We start from the raw sequence: 13468 nt of genomic DNA on the forward strand, positions 1-13468 counted from the left end.
TCTTTTCTTATAATGGCAGGGATACATGGGGATTGTAACATTCAAGGGACCAATTAGAATAATGTCCTTTTAGTGCTGAAGTCCCAGTCAGCCTCTGTCTCATCTTGTGTTTCATTCACAGCAAAAAAGCTATACTAACACTAATAAGCCCGTGGATCATTTCCAATATCTTTTACACCCTTTCAGATGGTTAAACACAGTTAGTTCAAAGGCATCACTGGCATGGATACAAGTTATAATTTGGTTGTGGCTTTAAGAGGTTCTCACTCATTGCTGAGTCAAGAGCATGTGATAAAACATGAAGTGACAGGCGTGTTTTCTACAGCAACACCACCTAAATGTCTGGAAGGGATTTGCTGCAGATGAGACAAGCTGAAAGGTGCCTGAAGCCTGGGAGGGAAAAAAATATTCAGGGGAAATCCACACTGTCAGATGTCATTCACATTAAGAGGAAGCAATGTGGAAACACCTGTGTCGCTCAAATAGTCTTACACTGTAGACAGGAAATGATTACAGAAAGTTAAAATATGTGAAGTTTTAGTTATAATTTTTTGGTAGTTAATGTTAGACTGAAGTAAAAAAAAAACAAAAACATAACTAATAAAAAATAATATTATAGAGACTTAAACACTAATTACCAACATATTTTTTTTTCTGATGATATTATTTGACCTATTGTTGTCATTGGCCACGAAGGAATAAATGTACATTCATACCCATTTTAACTTTTTATTACTATGTTATGAAGTCTTTTGTTTTTAATTGGGCAAGTACAAGTGTAAGTAATGATATTATTTCCTCCCACTCAAAACTTGGTCCACAATTTGGACGTCAAACCATGACCCGACCTGGACATTGATATGACGCTGAACATTTGAACTTTACTAGGCAATGTTTTTGAACGCCATGTGGACGTCTATGACAGGTGCAGGGAATTTACATGATTAATAAATGTAATATGGGGCGATCGTGGCTCAAGAGTTGGGAGTTCGCCTTGTAATCGGAAGGTTGCCGGTTCGAGCCCCGGCTCAGACAGTCTCGGTCGTTGTGTCCTTCACCTACCGCCTAGTGGTGTTGGCCAGAAGGGCCGATGGCGCGATATGGCAGCCTCGCTTCTGTCAGTCTGCCCCAGGGCAGCTGTGGCTACAACTGTAGCTTGCCTCCACCAGTGTGTGAATGGGTGGATGACTGGGTGTGTAAAGAGCTTTGGGGTCCCTAGGGGGGACTAGTAAAAGCGCTATACAAATACAGGCCATTTACCATTTAATATTCTTAATTTACAAATATAAACATTGTTGTTATCAACATGATACATATGAATAGCGATTTATTATATGTTAGCGATTTTTTGTTTGTTATTTTGCATTTTCCTGTTTTTCTTTAACTGGTGTATTTGTTTGTAACCAGGAAAAACTGCCATTTATTAAAATGTGTTAACATGGATTTCATTGTTTTTCATATGTTAAGGTATGAAATAATGTAGGCACACAAAACAGACTCTTGATTAAATCTTAAACAAGCCCTCATTTCTTTATTCTTTAATTTGCTTCCGGTGAACCAGAACATTTAAACTTTTCCTGAATTGTTTCTGGGCGTAGTTCTCCAGGTTTTCTTAAGGTCTTTCAAAATTTTAACTGACAATTTTCAGAGGAACGTTTTGAAGCCACTCCTCAACAGAGGACGAAAGCCATTCTTAAGGAAGGGAATGGAGTGATGAATCCAAATAATTTTTTTTGTTAAAATTGTAGGTAAAGAGGAGGTCAGGAAAGAGGTGCAATAGTGAGTGTCTTGGTTTGGGGCTGCATTTCAGCTAGTGGTGTTGGGGATTTTGTCTAAACTGATGGAATTATGAAGACAGAAAACTATGACCGGATTTTGATCCACCATGCAATACCATCTGGAAAGCATCTGCTTGGCAACAGCTTAATTGTTCAGTATGACAATAATCCAGAACATACTGCCAATGACGTGAAAGCATAGATGGAAAAAAAACACAGTAATTTATAGACTGGCCTCTTCAAAGCCCATATTTCAACATTATTAAAGCAGTGTGGGATGATCTTGACAGCGACTGGAACAAAAGCAAACAGCATCCAAAGTCGTTTGAAATGTCTTTCAAGAAGATACTTAAAGAAATTAAAAGAAATACATTTTTCTACCTTGATATTTTCCTAGCAAAAAAAGCTGAAATGAGGAGTGGCTCAGAACTTTTGCGCAGTACTGTACAAAACAAAAATACATATGTCAGTGTCTCAAAAATAATGATGCATGGTACTGTGGTGGCTAGCTCTGTCACATCACAGAAAGAAGATCCCAGTTTTAAACCCAGCAGTAAGCCTCTCTTTGTGGAGCTTTCATGCTCTCTCTGTGCGCCTCGATGTCATGTACTCTGGATTCTCCCACAGTCCAAAGTCATGAATATTAGGTTAATTGGTAATATTAAATTGGTAATAGGTGTGAACAAAGGCATGAATAGTTGTCTGTCTCCGTCTCCCCTACAGCAGACAGACACCCTGTCCAGAGTGTACACCCCCACCCTCCCCACACACCTACCCTAAGATTGTGAAGCTGTGAACCCCCTTTCACTCTGAATTTGACAAGTGGAAAAGGATGGATGGAAAAACAATGATGTGCCCACCATCGGCATTCAAAGACAATCATGACAAGTGTTGTGGTCGTTACTACAAAAAAATGAATGCATTTCACCCAATCATGACTTTTCAATACCTTACTTAATTACTCGCTGGAGAAAGGAGAAAGTAACAGTTACAGTCCCACACACTAATCCCTTTCCTAATGAAGAGACGCATACAATCCTTCTTTAAAGTTTACATGTGAACAAAAAGCAAAAAAAAATACAAAAATAGAAAGAAACAAAAAAAACAAACATAATAGCTCATAGAGATTTCAAAGCTATCGCCTGATTGATTCGACTGTAGAAACACGAGCATGAAAAACGAAGGCTACAAGTCTGACTGTTCATCAGTTTGCTACTTGTTAAAGATCGGGATCTGGTCGCTGGGCTGGCGTCTGCATTCATAGCTTTATCATCACTGTGAATTCTCGGCTGTCTGTCTGTTAGTATGCTGTCTGCAGATATTTGCAAAAACACAAAGCGTTTCTGGACGCAGTTTGCACTTTCCTATCATGCTCTTTCCTTTTGTGCAATAAAGATAAAAGTAATGCTCATATTCCTGCTTCTGAAAAGCTGTATCGCTGTTTTGCTCCACCATTTTTCATTTCCAATTTTACATCAGCTAAAATCAGCTCGTTGTCGTGGAAGTGGACAGGAAGACAAAAGCGTGTTTGTTCAATGTTTGTGAAAACACACGGCGTTTTTCAGATAAATGAACATTTATTTTGGTGTGGCAAGTTTCAAGCTAACATATCTCAGCTTGGTGGCGGCATCACTAAAATAGTTATAGCCTGATTACCTGAGTGGCCCTGCGCTGCCCGCTGCACCAGCCCTGCAGACCACACCTCCACTACTTTTGTTTACTTTCTATCCACCCGACATGCAGGTAACTGAAAAACCTTTGTAAATAAAGTAACAACATAATTGTAAATGTAATCTGATTACTGAATTTAGCTTTACAGTGCTGTGTTACTGTAAACATAATTACATGTTTTCTAATCTTGAGCCTACTTTGTGCTTTTTAAACACATGGGTTGCAACAGAAACTAAGTGGGCGAGCTGGCTTTGCTGACCTGTAACCATGAGCTGAGTTTGCTAAGCACAATATTATCAAAAGGCACACGGCCACACAGACAGTTTCAGGTTATATAAGGCATATTTCTCAGCAGAACAAACAATGTCTTACGATAGCATGGAGTAACACCATTTAGGAAGAAAAAATTACAATTCTTTTGCACTCTAGGTATCATACTGTCATGTCAAACTTTTGTTTTATTCATAAAATCATATTCATATTCACACTAAAGCAAAAAACCTCTGTCCTTTTTCAGTGCAGGTAAAAAAGCATTTTGAGGAAAACTCTGGATCCAAGAAGACATGATGCAAAAAAAAAGATGATCATAATAAGGCATGCTTTAAATCTTCTACAGAGAAAGAATAGTTCTCTCAGTCAGTCATGGCTGCTTTGGCAAATTACACTATCTTTTCCTTTGAGAATAAGGCTCCATAATCTTGGAGCAACAAGATGCTCTCCCACTGAGAAGTGAGACTGCTCACAAATGTTGCAAGCGTCTCGATTTGTATGCAGGCCTTGTTTCGGCTTCTTTTCTCCAACACAGAGTGTTCCATGGGAGGCACTCATTATGTTCCATAACACCAAAGTAGACATTAAATTCAAAGACCATGTGTCTCGGATACAGCAGAACTCAGCTGTTTACACCTTAGCTCCAAGTATTTTCTGGGAAATAATAAAAAAAAAGCTATAAAATCTTAACAATATTAAAAATAGATATCATGTATATATGATAGAATTCCTGAAACTACTTTCTAGCCATATATAAAGATGTGAATTGTCATGAGAATTTGCATATTAATGGGAATTGACCTCACAGCGCATGTTCATTCAGTGGTGCTAGTTTCAGTCATTATGCAAATGTTTATAAGTTTATAAGGTTGGGGAAACCGGCTGTTAGCTGAGACTGAAGAAGTCACTTTGATGTAGGGATGGGTATTGATAAGATTTTCACGATTCCGATTCCATTTTCGATTCTGTTTAACAATTCGATTCTTTTTAAAAAAGGAGAACACTAAGGTCGATTAGCTTAAAACTTTGTTTTATATCTTCTCTTTGAACAAGATAGAAATTTAGGAGTAACATGGCCTTACAAACCCAGCAGTGTGATCTTAAGAGATCCAGCCTACGGCTCTTCCATGGGGTGTCACAGGGTCCCCGGGGAAAAAATTGTAAATGTAAAATAATAAAATAAATATTCTTCTGTAGCAATAACAAAGTATAACATAAATTATTCTGTAGCAATTACACAAGAATATCCAGTAATGTCCCTGCCTACAATTAAACACATTCACTTACTGAAAATCATCTGCTGTGGCAAATGGGTGCAAGCCTTTGACCACAAACTTAGTCACTGCTCGGTGACATTCGTCTATCCTGGCCTGAAAGGAGACGCTACCGGTAGACTGCAGTGAGAACTGCCAGCATCTGAGCCAGACTCTGTCTGTCTCTCTCATCATGGTCTCAACAAGAACCGGTTTTCGATACCCATCCCTACTTGGATGAGTGACGAACCGTTTCTTCCATTGAAAACGTTACGTCAACAGAATCAACCTTTTGGGATAAAGAGTTAGTTTTATTCCATTCTCTGTCGAGATGATCTGGCACTGCTTCAGTAATGTTGACATCAGGGCTATGGGGAGGCCAATCCATGAGTATTCTATTGTGTGTTTCTCTACACAGATACGACTTTACTACACTGTCATGCATGTCTTGCATGGTTGATCGAAATCTGCTTCTCAGTGCTCACAATTGCACCAATTTTTTACAAGATCTCCAACTCCACTGGCTGGAATAAAGCCCTTAACAATGACAGAGCCTCCACTGTTTTTTTTTTTTTTTTACAAATGGCTGTAGGAATTCTCATTGTTGTACCTCTCTCCTGACATTCTCTGTACATATTGACATAAATTTGAATTAAAAAAATTCAAATTTAAATTCATCACACCAATAGCTCTTTAGAAACTTCTTGGGGACCTCCCTCTGTTGTGGGAATCACTTTTATCTCTGTCAGACTATCTTATCCTTGGCCTTTTTTTTCCATAGATGTAAATTAAGAATTTAACTCTGACAACAATCCTCAAGAAATGCTAAGCATTGTTCAAATGAACATTTGATATAATATTTACTAATTAAAACATTTCTTTTAATTAAAGTACTACTGTTATTTTTTAAATTTTTCTTTTCAAGTTACCGTAGAGCAAATTATTTCATCCGGGCATAGTTTGACTGTCTGAAGTGAAAATGTAAAAATGACAAGTCTACTGTGTTTTTGTTCTGATGAAACCCAACAAACAACTTCCTCCTTCTCCTGCTTGTGGGAAAAATCATTATCTAATGAGAGCAATGTTTAGGGAAGCTGGAAATAGCTCAATGAATATTTTAAAACCACTTGCACCAGCAGCTATTTACTAAGAGCTACTTGCAGAGCGGCTCAAGAAGAGAGAGAAAAAAAAGTGGTGGGGTGCACTGTGGGGAGTTGAGGCGTGTCAATTCTCCGTCTCACGTACAGTTGATTTCCTTAGCACTAATCTTTGAGAGACAGATCTGGGATTAGAGAATCAGGACCATATCACCAGGTAATCCAGCTTGCGTCTCAATGGCAGAGGTCACATAAGTCAGCGTCTGCTGCTAAATATGGCCTCCAGCTGGTGTTCTGCAGAATGGCAGAAAGAATCCGGTGAGATAATCGTCTCACCTACTCTAACAAGCTGTGTTTGTAGGTCAACTCTCTGAAACAGGTCGCTGAGTTATGAATACTCTGAAAGTTAAAATACTGCTTTGTAGTCTCTTTTTAGATTACCAGAAGGTAAAATATAAATGTAGGTTATTTAAGAAAAAAAGTAAGCATTTTAAAAGCATATAAATAACGAGAGAAGTAAGGTTCCTCTTTACACTGTCCAAAAGAACCATGTCTTACCATAGGGTCAGAAGGAATTGTGTCCCTACCACCATATTTAACAAATTCAGACCTCCAGACATCACACTAACAAACCAGAGGCTCTCTACAGAGTGCATCCAAGATTGGAGAATCACATAATCTTTACTGTGAACTCCCATGTCAGTTGCTGTTACACCTAGCCCAATCAATACTATCCACCCATAACAGCCCTCCAGCGTTGCATGCTGACCTATGGAGGCAGTTACCTCTGAGGTTGATATAGAAGTTGAAATGCATCTTTTGTTCAGACCATATCCTCAACTATGAAAGAGCCTTTCAAATGTAACATGACACGTCTTAGAGAAGATCTACTTTGTGCAACGAATCTATGAAAAGGAATAAAATATAATAGTAAATTATTCTACTTTCTGCAGAGATGGGCAGTAACGCGTTACTTGTAATGCGTTACTGTAATCTGATTACTTTTTTCAAGTAACGAGTAAAGTAAGGGATTACTATTGCAAAAAATGGTAATTAGATTACCGTTACTTTCCCGTAGGAACGCTGCGTTACTGCGTTACTAAAGCCATGATTTTTTGTGAGAATGTCTCATGATAGTGACGTAAGCAAGTGCAACGTTGGTGACAACAGCTGTGTGCAGATCAACAACGGACAATATATCGAGTGCGGGAGAGAGTACGAGCGTGCAGTGTCTAAAGCGTGAAAGTACTGACCTTACTTTGAGTTTGATTCCATAAAAAGTGACAAAAACATTAGTGTCCGTTGAGCATGGGAAGAAAACTTCTTTTTACAGCGAAAAAACCCCCTAAACTTCTGAGCAAGCACCGAGTGCGCTACAACGTAATGGGAAATTCATGGAGAAACTCACGGATTCTTCCACTGACCGCTGCGGCACACCTGCACCAGGGTAAACCTCCACCTACCCCTACCTCCTGCTTTACAGGTGAAAATAGAGCAACAGGACCGCTAGACAAATGACTTTATTTATTTTCTGCTGTGTTTTACTTGCATCTATTTGAAAGACTGAGTGTAAACACACAAAAAAATATTTTATTTGCTGGAATGTGCAGAAAATAGGTTTAAATATTAAACAATTTTCTTCCAGTCAGTGAATGTTGCATATAATTAAATTTTTGCTTGATGCATAAAGTTAAAAGGTTAAAACTAATAAAACAAGTTTTAAAAAGAGACTTTTTCATTTGATTACATTTTGTATGATGAATTATGTAGAAAAAGTAGAATTGGGCTGAAAGATCTATCACTTTATCACCTATTCAGGTTGTAAATCGTGTTTTTAAAAAGTAACTAAGTAATTAATTACTTTTGAAAATAAGTAATCAGTAAAGTAACTGGATTACTGTAAGGGGAAGTAATCAGTAATTAGTTACTGATTACTTTTTTCAAGTAACTTGACCAACACTGACTTTCTGTGGTGTCCATTTCAGTCTTTTTCCTTTTCATAGTTACAATCATAGTTCTGGAAGTAAAGTTTCAGAGAATTTAACATAAATGTCATTTAAGTTGTTTTTGAATTGTGGTTCTTCAAATATCAATGCAACCCAGTAAACTTATATCATAAGTATGATAGGAATCTAGCAGAGGAACTGCAAACTCCTGTTAGATATGAATAATAATGCCATTATTTTCACGTTTCTTATTTTAAATAAACCTCTGTTTATCTGTGCAAGAATCAGCACACAATTCAACCTCTGTCTCGAATTGTCCGGTCAACCTAAGAGGCCATAAGAAATCCCCGTCTACCAACTCCAAATTCCACCCCTAGAATTTATATTCAAATTACAGATTTGTTGAGTAATCAGAATCCACTCCATGACTCTCGCCCCAAACAATGCAATGAGAGGTAACCGCTGAGCAGAGTCATTTGGAGTCCAGTGTGCTAATACAGCCTTTGCAATGCAAGGGCAACATCTTAATCTCTTACCTCATTAAGTTGTATAATGTGGAATAAAATTCTCATTCCAAGCACAGGAGAGAAGAGTTTAAACTCCAGAGTCCAGCGTTATTTCCAGTCACTGTGGTGGCAAAATCCCACATGGACATCAGCAGGTGCATTGTGTGAAAAGCAACACACAGCAAGTGTAAGACCCTTTTATCCAGGCTTGACGTTATTAGCTGATTAATCCTTTCTTATTAACTCAAGGAAATAAACAGATAAAGAGATCGCTGTTGCATGATTGATTTGTAACAAATCATTATTATCTTATTTTTTTATCGTTTTGTTTGTTTATTTTTTTGGTACAGATCTCTGAACTTTTAAAATGTCATCACTGTAATCTTTCTAACCAGGTGGCAGCATTAAAAAAAAGAAAAAGAAGGAACAAATACATCCACTGGAGAAATACAAAGAGTGAGTCTGTTTGTGAACATGATTTAGTTCTGTAAAAAACAAAGCCAAATTGAAAAAAAAAAATGTAGCTAACATAACACGTAACATTTCCATTAGTAGGTTACATGATAAATAAATAATAATAATAATAAATATATATGTAGATACATTATTATCCAGCTCTTTTCTTAACCACCTGTCGAGCTTGTGGTCAAGTGTGGGCAGGGGTGTAGCATGGCACCTGGCCCATGAAATATGATTGCCTCCCTCTCTGGTGTTTAACTGCAAGTATTTTAAAAACTTTGTACTTTGTTGAAATATTTCAATGTCATCTGCTTCCACACCACTTTATTTTGGTTGCAGTTGTTCTTCTTTGTTCTTTCTTTGCTACTTACTTTAAAACTTTAGTTAGATGGTGCTGATCAATTGCATTATTATAGATCAAGCTACCGAGCAATATACAAGTAATTAAAAACATCAACGGCTGCAGAATTAAAGTAATATGAACGTCAGTGAATCAATAATTATGATTCAATTTTGATTCTGGTGAGTATCATGATATCAGGACTACAGTATGTCATTCCATTTAATAATTGTAGAATTCATTGTAGACTTAAATCACCTTTCTTGGCTGCTACTTCAAAGCACATTGTGCGCTGTCTGTCCTGCGTGCTGCACAACAACATTCAATATTTAGTATTTACTGCTGTTTACACTTAGCTAGATTAATGCGATGGTGTTGTGTTTAGTATGTTGCTTTGTTTTTTTTTTGTTGTTGCTTGTTTTCTATTCTTTCTCTCTCAACAGGTGATCCAGGAGATATTTTTTCCCACTGTCCCTCTCCCCTTCTGTTTTTCTTTTCCTTCCTCTTTCTTTCTCCCTTTCCTATCCCTCACTCATGTCTGTCCCGTCTGTAACAACTGAAAATAAAATAAATAATAAAAACAAAGGTCGATCAAATGGACCAATACGGCAATGCCATGATGATCCATTTGGCAAAATAAATCCATTGGATATCCTTGTTGGTCTTCAGACAACAATTCTGACGGCTAAAGAACCAAATGGGACAGGCAAAAAATAAATATATATATAAAAAAAAAAAAAAAAATTGTACTTCAAATATACTTTGAACATACACTTTGTTCACTATGAAACTGCATAAGTATCAGTAATAAATCTACGTAAGTAAAAGGTTGAAATACTTTTTCAACAGTTTGCAAAGCAAACATCCAACACAAGATTGTGTTTAAATTCTTATGTAGATCCACCAGGTACCACTCTCTTACGTTTATTTTATTTTTGATAAATATTCAGATTTCTTGGGTACCTCCCTCTGTTGTGCTCTTGCCACCCCCTGCAGGGCACACCTTAAAAGGACCTTTACAGCCAGTTTAAAATGACCAGTTAACATGTTCATACACATGAACTGTGGGAGGAAACCCATATATGTTCAGGGAGAACCTGCAAAAAAAAAAATCATACCAGGTCATTCAATTTTCTTGCTATGAAGAAAAAAAAAGTAATTTCTATTAAGATACACTGACAGCGCAATGTCAACTGTATTTAAACTTTTCTTCTGTAATGGGATCCCATCAAACTACACTCAGGCTTCAGTGACACAATAACAATTCATCCTGAGATATAGAATCTCTTGTCAAATATAATGGATTAGGACACAAATGGGCCATCTCATCGATCCAGTCTCAAGGGTGCTTTAAATTGTTTCACTACCACTTAAACACTATGGCAGCGAAAGCAAGAGAGAGCCTCCACTCACCCTAATATAGCCCAGCGATGGTAATTAACAAACTAGATTTTAAATCTCAGAGAGACCGTTTAGGACACTCCAGACAGCCTTTAGTCCGGACGCCTTAGATTTTTCCTGCTTGCATCGCCAACACTCTCTCCGGGGCTTTGCCTGCTCCAGAAATTTCTGTAGGAATGCCTACGCGTCGGCTCTGTCAGTCCCAGTGATCTTCAGGAGGAATGGCCCTGAAGAGATAAGGCAGTCGGACAATGAGCATGTCCACCTGGAAAAGTGAGATTCTCCATCACAGGGCCCGGGGTTACTAAGGTGTCAGTAGCTCTCCCACTGTGCTACAGTGAAGAAGTGCCATATCCTCAGTGGTCCTTGGCAGATACAGAAGACCTCCTGGCACAGCTATTGCCACTGACTGCAGTGTCTGATTTTATTCTAAAGCGAGAATCCAAAATTAAAGCTGCACTAAGCAGGAATGTTACATAAAAAGGACAACGTGTCACCAGTGGGCAGCACTCAAAATGAGACCCAGGAGAGGAGCAGCGCTAGCACTTTTTACTTTGTGTCTGGACTTGCTGTTTATGGTCAAAGCACTGCTAGCTAAAGGCAATGCAAGTAAAAGCAAGCAAACTTTGTCAGTGGGTTTCATCTGGAGGCAAGACAGTTTATTTACTCTGCTGACAGATACATGGAAGAAAAGCTGTGATTATCCCCTTGCTAATCTGTAACATGTCTATTTTTTTTCATGTAATTTGTGAACATGTGTCATTACATATATTCTAATGGTATATTTCTTTCAGCAAGTTTAAGTTTATCCTCTTCCTTTCTATAGCAACCCCAACCAAGCACAGGCTATTGTGTCACGGTGATGTTATAATTTGTCCAAGCATACTGAAAATTTAAACTGCAGGCCTTTTAAATAATAAAAAAATAATAACAACATAACTAGTGTGTGGTCCTTTGATCATGTCAGCAAACCAGCAGGACAGCTGAATGAGCCAAGACACGTAGACATAACTGGAGGAGAGGAAAGAAAAGGTAAAAGACTCAGATATAAAATAAGCAGAGTTATGACTCTGGGCCACTGATTTCAACACTTATGGTGGTAAAGAAATTGTTAACCAAGTACTTTCCAAATCTCTCAAATTGTGCATCTGGCTCAGTTGTTGTCCTCAGTTTTTAAAATGCCTGCCTGTAGCTATCGGTATAATAGCTTAGGTAGTGCCACTGTTAGCTAATGTTAGTTTACAACTGTTCTGACAATAACTGAACTCTGTGATTTAGCCAGGCTGGTTCAAAGGATTTTGCACCTTATGGAGTATGCTCATAACCCACATACCTAATTATATACTAGAGTGTTGTTGTGCCTTTCCTTGAAAACAAAAGTGTCCTGAACCATAAGAAAATTCTTGAGCGAGGTACAAACCAGGCGAACTGAAAATGAAAGAGTGAAGTACAAACTTCACTAAATGGCCTCAAGTGATAAGATTTTATTTTTTCCTACAGCTGACATTCAAGCTGACATTTAACACTTTTTATTTCTTTAATTTCTTACAGAATGTGACAGGTGTCTCGCTCAACACCTAGAAACTCACTAGATGGGAAAAACTTTCAGCTAGTGCACAGAAAGTTATCGCTACAGACAGAAGATTAGATACCAGTGTATGTCAAGCAAGCATTAATGGTTATTTGATATAAATCCGTTATTTTTTTTTTTTATTCTTGAATGTATTAGCTCAACATCAGACTGTGCACAAGTTTTATTTGACACTTCAGCAGTTTATAAATGGACTGTTCAAATATTAGTCTTCTAAAGTTATGGCTAAACTTTAAAAAACAGAAAAATAAGGGAATCAGTTACATTTTTCAAATGAAATTGCACCCTTAGAACAATTAACCAAAAAAAGAACAAAAAGAATAATAAATCAGTAGATACGTCATGTTTGATCACTCATCAAGTGATTTCTATAAATGCACATGAATAAACATATGGGAAAATGAAAGAAAAATCATTATTGCTTACAGGAAGTCTTTTAGACAATCTTGACAACTTGTGATTAATGCCCAGGTGGAACAGTCCCTCAAAACTCTGGCTTTTGCTACAGTCACACTAGGGAAAATAGTGTTTGGAGACCATCTAAAAACCAAGATTATTGCTACTGTGTGCAGTGAATTTGGATGTTGTTGCCTTTGAAATGGTTGCTTCAAAAACAGGGACCAGGTTTGTGAGAGCCAGTTCACTTTTGTGAGATTTTTTTGAGCCAAGATGGTGATAAAATGGTAAAAATCTCAGGCTGCTACCAGTTTGTGACTGATTTAAACCGAAAAAACTCTGAATGCAAGTAATGAATGTGAATTTCTGTGCATGCAGATAGCAACAGAGTTCAGTCAGAATCTTGTATATTTGAAATTCAGAAAGTCCGTCACAAAGAATAACGTAGTTGCTATAGTTATTTGCAAAAGCGAGGAGTCTTGCAAGACAGAGCCATTAGACAGCACAGGTAGTTACCGGTGTTCCAGTGAAGCATTCAGAGAAAAATTAAATATGACATGAGAAATGGTTTATCCGAGGAAAAATACAAAACTAAAAGACAGCATGCAACTGCCTCTGGAGCAATGTCCCCGATCAAGCGAGGATCCAGTTTAAGTTAATTTAGTTCATATTTGCCTGTTTAGGCACAATAGCTGTGGTGTGTCAGTGGTCCCTGAGGTTATTATGGGGGAAAATAATTATCTCCTATTTGGGGTGCTGA

The 13468-nt window shown here is 37.6% G+C and overlaps 1 protein-coding gene across 2 annotated transcripts in view; it reads right to left on the reverse strand.

Annotated features, from left to right (window-relative positions):
• The window catches only part of LOC146511683 (cadherin-18), a 198378-nt gene that overhangs the window by 118445 nt on the left and 66465 nt on the right, over positions 1-13468 (reverse strand). Inside the window, exon 1 of one of the 2 annotated variants that reach the window (XM_085173056.1) lies at positions 8552-8760. The exons of the other annotated variant lie outside the window; for it this stretch is intronic. The gene's annotated coding sequence lies outside the window, so the exon portion shown is untranslated. Of the gene's footprint in view, positions 1-8551; positions 8761-13468 lie in introns of those variants that run through there. 2 annotated transcript variants of the gene reach the window in all.

Source organism: Neolamprologus multifasciatus, chromosome 9 (assembly GCF_963576455.1).
Source record: "Neolamprologus multifasciatus chromosome 9, fNeoMul1.2, whole genome shotgun sequence".
NCBI classification, from domain to species: Eukaryota; Metazoa; Chordata; class Actinopteri; order Cichliformes; family Cichlidae; genus Neolamprologus; species Neolamprologus multifasciatus.